Raw genomic sequence first — 9104 nt, forward strand, 5'->3', positions numbered from 1 at the left:
GAGTTTCACAGTCCAAATGGATACCACCACTCCAAAATTATGTGGGAAGTATAAAAAGGACTGGATACATAGTAAATATAAGTTCTAATTGATATGTTTTACTAGATATCTGTCAGGAAAGGTTGTATTTGCAGTTGGAAACAGTGCAAAAATTGTACATTTTGTTTTGTTTAACTTTCAGATATCTGAGAATATTCTAGAAAAACATTTAGACATTCTGTTACTCTTACATGTAGTTATGTGATGATTCTATGAGTATTTTATGAGTTCAGAATAATCAACTTATTGATTATTGTTTTTACCATCAGGACATAAAATCTAGAGATAATATAAGCTTGCAATATACAACACTAAGCATATTAATAAAGAAATAAAATAGAAATTAAATATAATATGGATCTCATGAAAAAGACACTGACTCAATTGATGTGCTTTTTCATATCTTTAATTTGACTCTTACAACTTTGAGTCGGCATGGATTGCAATGAATGGGTCTTCAGCAGAGTTACTAATAGAGAAGTGAGCTTTGCCATCACTGCCAACATTTACTTTAAGTCCTGTGCAATTGCCATTGACTTTATCTCCTGAAATGACATCACAATATGTGCCAGCAGGAAGACCAGTCTGTAGAGTGGTTGACAAAGCCCTGGGGAAAAACAATTAGTAGTTAATTGGAATGCAACCCAGAAACATGCAGGACGATCAATTATGTATTATCCACAGAACAATAAGTGCCCCAACCGTGTGCTATGGAACAGTAGAACCCAGAGCTCAGTACATAATCCCATTACCAAGACAGTGTCAGCTGGAGCAAGCAAATTCTCTATACTAAAGTCATTATTATTTGTTTCATTGCCTTTAGTGACCAGACAGAGAAACACAGAAACTGCAGAGAAGCTCAGCACTAAAGTCCTACTGTGAGGACTCTCGTTGTTTCCAGACAGTCCTCTGCCAGTTTAAATTCTGATTAATTTTTTTAATTTATAATTATATACTTAATTGCTTACATTTCAAAGGTTATTCCATTCCTGGTTTCTGTCCATAAGCCCCATTCCCTCCCCACCCCTACCCCATACGGATATTCCCCCATACAACCTGCTAATAGCCTCCCCATATTTCCTTGCACTGGGGTCCAACCTTGGCATGACCAAGGGCTTTCCCTTCCACTTGTGCAACAACAAGGCTATTCTCTCCTACATATGCAGTTGGAGCCTTGGCGAGCATTCATTCTTCAAATATCATTAGATTACGTGATGTTAACTAGAAATATTTCTAGAATTAAATATAGAGCTATGTTTAATTAATCTAGCATTTATAAGGATACATCCAAGTTTCTTTAAGAAAAGAATTTGCATGAAATGATTCTAGTTCTAAAATATCATTCCAAGTGAACTGTTAGTTAAAAATATTATGAATTTCAATTAATTTCTTGTTGTCAATAAAACATGATTTGTAAAAAAAAAAGACTTTTGATGAGATAGAAATCTATGAGTTGAGATTGATCACTGACTCCCAAAGAGATTCGTTGAGGTTGAAAGCATTTTTGATTTGTTTTGTTTGTGAGACAGGGTCTGCCTAAACATCCAGCCATGACTGTAATGAAATCGCTATGCAGGTCAAGATGTCTTCAAACTCACAGCAATATGGTGCTTCCTCTCTCACAGTAACAAGCACCACTCCTGGTATCTGACTGAAGAGTACTAAAGGTGAGGGAGTCATAAAAGGTTGATCAAGTAGAAGTAGCCCAGGTGAAAGCAAAAGGAGGAATGTTTTAAAGCCACAGGAAGCAACTGCTTCAACCAATTCATACACCAAATGCAAGTGCTCAAATATTTTTAAAATACATAGAACATGCTGCTAGATAATGGAAGACTTTGTATGAGCATAACGGATTAATGTATAAATAATAATCATAGGTAATGGGAAAAGTACTCTAGTACTTGCATTGCACATTTTAATGGTGATATGTATTTACAATCTATATGCATTAAAATGTTTTAAATTAGCCTGTATATATGAATACATGTTATTGTCAGTGTCAGTAATACAATATCAAAATTGTATTAATAGAAGAACACTAGGAAAGCAAATACCGTTTTTTTTGTGTGTGTGTAAGGAATATTAACTTGGAGCTTAAATTTATTGTCAAAAATTATTGCATATGAAAAATATAAAAGAACAGGAAAAGAAAAGAATTATCTTGGAGTCTAATATTATACAACCCTTTGCTAATCCATATCCACTTACCAGTCATCATTGTTAAAGATAATGAATCCTCTGTTTCCTCTGCCAAAAGCCACTTGGTTGCTGCCATTATCCCACCAGTTTGAAAAAGGCTGACCATTGACTACATTCCTGAAGGCAACCATGTTCCTAAAAGCACAGAATCAGGTGAAATGCTGGGCTGGTACCCTTTAATCCAACAGTTGAAAATAAAAGATTAAACAACTTCCTTATTACATAAGGACTGAAGGGGACGTTCCCACCTTATTTGACGCCATCTATGTTCACAGACCCAGCCATTGCCACAAGTGGTGTCTGGATTAATGGTCACTTCCTTTGTTGCTCCATTGTTATTAGGTGGTCCCATCCAGTCATTCACATCCTTCATTATAGGAAAAATCAGATCACTGAATGCTTGTAGCAGCCTGACTCGTGACACTACAGAAAACCAAACCACTCCACTGTGTCTGCAGTGTGTAAGTTTTTTTTAAATTCTTCAATCTTTATAACAGGCCTTCAGTGAAGTCTTACCTTCTGTTCAAACCCAGGCTTTCCAAACATATTAGCAACATCAGAAACAATTTGTAAACATCCTATGTTCTTATCACTATAAGCTCTTCAATGTGACTAAAGTGAGAAAGCTAAATATTCAGGAAAACTAGGTTTAAAGAACAGACATCAGTTACTACCTGAGAAATATATATAAATATATAGATGCCTCAGTTTATTCAGAGATGATATATGTAGTTCAATTCTAAGTAAAGAACATATATCAAAATGCTTTTTGGTGAAATACTTTCTAAGTTAATAATATTTGATTAATTACATCTCTGCTTTAGAATATACTAAAAAACATTCTGGCTTTTTTATGATACCCAAGAGTAAATAAGAATCTTATGAAGGCAAAATATTTACATATGTTTCTAGGAAAATATCTCATTATACTCATGAAACCTATTCATAAAATAAACTTAAAAACAGAACAAGGGAACTCTTACCTTCAAAGGAAATGAAAAATATTATATAAAGAAATGATGTTTGTATTTTATATTGGATATGTGCTACAACACTAGACTGTCCCATCATAAAAGAAAACTTCACATAGCCACTTAGATACCTGATTGTCTAATTGTTTAGTTCAATTACAGAATTACTTAAGCTTACACATATAAAAAACAAGCACATATTGCAAATAAAGTCATGCATGGATTCATTCAGGAAAATCACTACTCTGAGATTCTCATAAGATCATATCTATTATAATTTCATTCATTACCATTAAATAAGCTACCTTCTCATTCCACAAGGGAAAAAATCTACTTTATATGACAAATTTGATTGTACTAAGGGTAGAAAAAATGTGAATTTCCTTTAGTATCAATAGCCATAATCACATGTCAACTCTAAGAGTCGTGGCTTTTAACAGGTATAACTGTTTCTCTCTGTATTTTGTTACATTTCAAATATGTTTTTCACTACCAGGTATTTTTTTCAATTTCCTCACATTAGAAAAATGTAGTGAACAAATCCTTCATAATAAGCACCATGTACCATAACAATACATGAAGTTGAACCAGAACCACTTTTTTCTAGATGAAAATATGCTTCAGACAATTCCAAGACTTACTTTTCCATTCTGGAAATTTCTTGACCAACGATAACTTGACATTACTCTTGTGAAGCCATAAGGATGAGCCAACATAAATCCAACTGCCATTTTATACATTCTGAAAGTTGAAAAAGAATATTACAGCAGAAGTAAATAATACATTATTCTCACTAAATGCAGCCCCCCCCAGCAGCAGTGAACGTAGTCCTACCTAGCATCCCAGAAAGTCAGTATGGATGCTCCTCCAGCACCATGTCCTCGCTGATTGTCATGGTTGTCCACAAACACAAGGGCTCTGTTAGAAGGCACAAAACCCCAACCTTCTCCCCAGTTCCTGCATTTTAAAAAAAGGATATTTTTCTTTTCCAATGATTACCATAACATAACATATGGCACCCTTCTTATATTAATAAATGACTGTTTCATAAGAAGTCTTTCATATCTAGATGTGTGCACATACATAATTTTTCATGATAAAATACATGGAAATTGTAACGACTTTTAGGTCTTACTCTATAAGCTTCAGTTTTCATTTTTTTAGAATTTTTAATTTTATTTTAATATTATGGACTTGAGAATTAAGACATCCATATTATATAACATAGAATGGAAATAAATTTGTAACTGTCAATTACAAACTTTGAAATTTTCAATTAATTCTCTAGTGTAGCATAAAGAAATTCCATACTGTGGTCACATTATCAAGATCACTTTTAAATATATTTATTCTTGGGATATTAACATTTTTAGTAGGCCATGAGTAATAATTCTTATAATTTGATGGACTTACTGCATCCAGGCAAATACACTAAGTAGTACTTTGGAGTTCCTTGATATCAGGTGATTGATATACCCAATGAAAATCATGATTCATTAAGATTTAGAGAACAATAAGACTAACAGATAATCAACAACTTAAAATAGAATATTTGAAAGCATATCTTATGGATGCCAAGTGACAACAGATATATGATAGAACTGATGATGCAATGGCAAATATTTACTTTAGATAAGACATCTTCTGTCCTTCCCACTTGCGGACAACTGTGCCAAGTTTTGCACCAAACTTGAATTCTGTAACACGGCCATTTCCAAAGTACTCACTACCTTTAACTGCCTCACCACCAAGATCAATGACCTACAAGAGACATTGGAGCAAGTGTCATTTTAAGTGTATCTTTAAATCATATTACTGAAAGATAATATTATTTAGAACTATTGAAAATAATTCGTTATTAAATGTTATTAATGACTTTTTGTATACAGAAATATTCTGATTTTATTCATAAACCATATGTCACAGTATTCCAAGAAAGCAAATAATGAACCAAATTACAATAGAATAATTTTTATTCTCCAGGCTGACTTCCAGAAGTTCACTAGTTCACAATAAGTTAACTCTTGCTATCTTGTTAACATTAGAAGTGCTCATTAACATTCTCAGGAACTTAGAAATAAAAAGGTGTCATCCTCAGTTCACTTCAAGTGAAAAGGTGCCTTACAAAAGGCTTCATCTCTTTACCTTAAACAGCTACATCTCTGAGAGTATGAAACAAAACTTAAATCAGAATATTGGCTTTGGACATTAAATATTATGATTTCTGTTTCTTCTAAAATGATAACTTTGAATATGAGAGATGGATTAATGAAGTTAGCACTGCCTTGAAACATGATGTGACATATAATTAAATGTGCTCTTTCTGATTAACAAGACTCGTTTTTTTAATGGCAGAATGGTAAGTCTACATGTGACTGAGCTATTAAACTGCATATTTAATTACATTCGCAGAGAAATATGCTATCAATTATCTGGTTTACAAAATGGACATATTTAAAGAAAATCCCATGGGACCTTAAACCCTATGAACAAAACTACAGAAAACTAAGGAAGTCTAGAACAGGGAGTTTTCCCATGGGAAAAACAGAGTTGGTTGTTCAGAACCAAGTCAACCCTGACAACACATGCATATGGGGAACAATAACTAAAGTGAATCGCTTACATATGAAGCACTGTGAACTACATCAGTTATATTTAGGAAATATGTATGTGTTTGTTTTATGTGTTTAAGGACATATGCAAATATATAAATATTTGTACATGCCTGTGCACAAGTACATATAATAAGAGTAAATAAATCAAGACAGGAAAATGACAGAAAATATGGAATGATACATGGAAGAATTTGGAGGTAAAAAGACAAAAGGAAACATTGTAATTAAAGTATAATATCAAATTATTTTAAAACCTGTATAGTGTTTTACCTCTTGATAAATGAAAGGTCTGCTTCCTTGGGAGAACCATTTTGTATTTAGATTATGAAGTTTGTCCAAAACTGCCTTTATGTCTCCAGGCCACATGTGTTTAGAAGCATCAAGTCTGAACCCTGCTACACCAATGTCAATGAGACGGTTCATATACTCAGCCACCTTGGTACGAACATAATCTTTTTCCAGTGCAAGATCCAGAAGGCCAGACAAACGACAGTTTCTGACCTGTTGTGCAAAGCGTGATTCATTTATAAAAGTCTGTTTCTCCTTAAAATACATTTCCCCATTCAGTCAATCACATATTTATCAATAGCAAATTTTATATGGATTTTGGTGAAGATCTGGAATGTACTGATATTCTATTGTGGACACAGACTCGAAAATTACCTGTAACTATAAAGAATATCAGAGATTACAATATTTATAAATTTAGTCTGTTCATTCTACTTTGTGATCCTCCTTCCCTTCTGTCTCTGTCTCTGTCTCTGTCTCTCTGTCTTCATTTCTCCTGCCATTCATTTCTGTCTCATGCTTCCACTCTTCCTCTCTCTCTCTTTCTCCTGTCTCTCTGTCTCTTCCTCTCTTTCCTTTCTTCCTCTTTCTTTTCACATGTTTCTCACCATTTCCTTTTTTCTTCCCACTTTTTCCTTCATTTTACTTTGCTCGAAAATATCAAAGACAATAACTTGCTTATGTTATGTCCATCACTACAAAATTGAGACTTTAACTGTGTTTGAAGATTGTTTCTATGTATGATTTGTATTTCTAATATTTTTCATTTTGTCATGTTTATATAAGTGATAAGTCAAGGTTTTAAATTTTACAGTCAAATTTTCAAGAAAACATTCCTGAGTTTATCATGGACTTTAATGTATCCTTAAAATAATGAAAGAAAACTGCAGGTCATTTTGCCTTTCTGTGTTTTCAGCATTCTCTCTTAATAAAGGTTTTTCCTATGGAATCTAAATGAAAAGTTCAGTGATATTCATGAATTTCTTTCTATTCAAGCATCGACAGTTTTTATTCCACACCATTTTCTTCATTACCTCACAGGCATCATTGTAGTTTTTAATATTTCTATTACATTTATTATCGTTAAAATCCCAAGCAGAGTAGGGAACTGATGGGAATTCCCTGTTATTAGCATTGTAGTAACTTCCACAGGTACTGGATTGTTCCTGCACCATTGCCTCACCACATGTGATTAATGACAGCATCCACATAAATCCTGACCTAAGAAAGAAAAGTGCATACTACAGTGAGACAGAAAACTCTATGGTGTCATTACAATATTCACATCAAACCTCCAAACATAAAATCTGCTGCTCTGTATAATCACTTTACAAACATGAGTCAGGGTGAAAGGAAACTAATGTGAAATAAGATCCATTTTAGTCACACTTTGTGAAGAAGAATATTGAGATCTTAAGGAGGGAGTAACAGAACTACCATGACTAGAAACAAAAGTTCAATGATTGAGGATATAAGATATGGTATAAATCTGAGAGACTATTGTGCTTAACATTTTACAGGGATAGAAGGAGCAAACTGAGCTTCATCTATGCATGTCTTTAGACATCTATATAGCTAAAGACCAGAGGGAAGGTACATGTCTCTAAATTATAGAACAAAATATAATTACCACCCAAAAAATCAATGCCCATGCATACTGTAGGAAGGTTTTTAATATTTAATAATTTTAAAATACAAAGTTTCCAATATGTGTGCTATTATTTTTATACTCAAATGTACATAGTCAAGAATTTCTAAACCTGACAATAAGATTTTTTAATAACACTTAAAAAGTAAAGTAAATTAATATTTAAATATTTAAAACATCTTTAATGGCTGGAGAGAGATGGTTCAGTGGTTAACATCACTGAATGCTCTCCCAGAGTTCCTGAGTTCAAATTCCAGCAATGACATGGTGGCTCACGACCAACAGTAATGTCTTGGGGCCCTCTTCTGGTGTGTATAAAGACTGATAGAATGTATTTACATGTCATAAATAAATAACCTGTTTAAACAAAATAACTAGACACTGAAGAAAAATAGTTTCATAAATAATAAATTTAAAGAAAATATGTCTTCACTTACACCAACATTGTTGCACCTCGTCACCATGTCTTTGAATTCATTTTCATTTCCAGACCTTGAGCAAATTTTGTAGCTAATGGGTTGATATCTTTCCCACCAAGGCCTGGATGGGTTATTAATTATAATATTTTCATTGGGTGGAGAAACCTACAAATAAAAGTTATAATTACTATGAGATTATGGCTTATTACACATACCTAAATTTGATAGAGTGCTATCAGTAATCTGACAGTATTTCTCAAACTATAAATGCTCACTTTTGTTGATTAACAATCACCATAAATTATAGAAAAAAACATTTCAGGTGTGCTCCTGATAAGGATATAGAATACAAAAGTAAATAGGTGCCACAACTATCAAACCTTTTCATTTCTCAGAAAAGTTATTAGTGAAATGAAGTTGTGCTCTAATGTCACTAGTCCTGAATAGAATGCTATGTGAGCATAGTAAGCTCTGCATTTAATTTGTGAGGCTATCTTACCTGCACCCTCCAAATCCCTTAGGAGCTAAGTATCGCACATTCCTTGCAGTAATATCAACCCAACGCCACTCAAACAGGTGGACAATAGCAGTCCTCCCATCTGTAGTGTGTGGGTCATATTGAGCCCAGCAGAACCCAATGAGGGAAAGCAGCAGAACGAACTTCATTTTGCTTTGAAGTTGTCATTGCTCCTTCTTGTGCCTATTTATATTCTGAGAAAGGTACAGTTTATCAAGTCAATATTTATGAATAAATATTTAGAGAATAAGCTCTTTTTTCATATCTAAAATGTTTACTCTGAGGGTGTGAACAGGTGATGTGCATTTAGAAACTCTCATGGAATAAGACCCAAAGTCCTTTGAGGCCATCATTATTTGACTACTGTACATCTAACTTCGCATGCCTTTCTCTAATCAAGGAAATAAA

The 9104-nt window shown here is 33.4% G+C and overlaps 1 pseudogene; it reads right to left on the reverse strand.

Moving 5' to 3' along the window:
• Positions 1–456: 456 nt before the first annotated feature.
• LOC116895353 lies at positions 457–8845 on the reverse strand (annotated as a pseudogene).
• Positions 8846–9104: the final 259 nt, after the last annotated feature.

Source organism: Rattus rattus, chromosome 3 (assembly GCF_011064425.1).
Source record: "Rattus rattus isolate New Zealand chromosome 3, Rrattus_CSIRO_v1, whole genome shotgun sequence".
Lineage (NCBI taxonomy): Eukaryota > Metazoa > Chordata > Mammalia > Rodentia > Muridae > Rattus > Rattus rattus.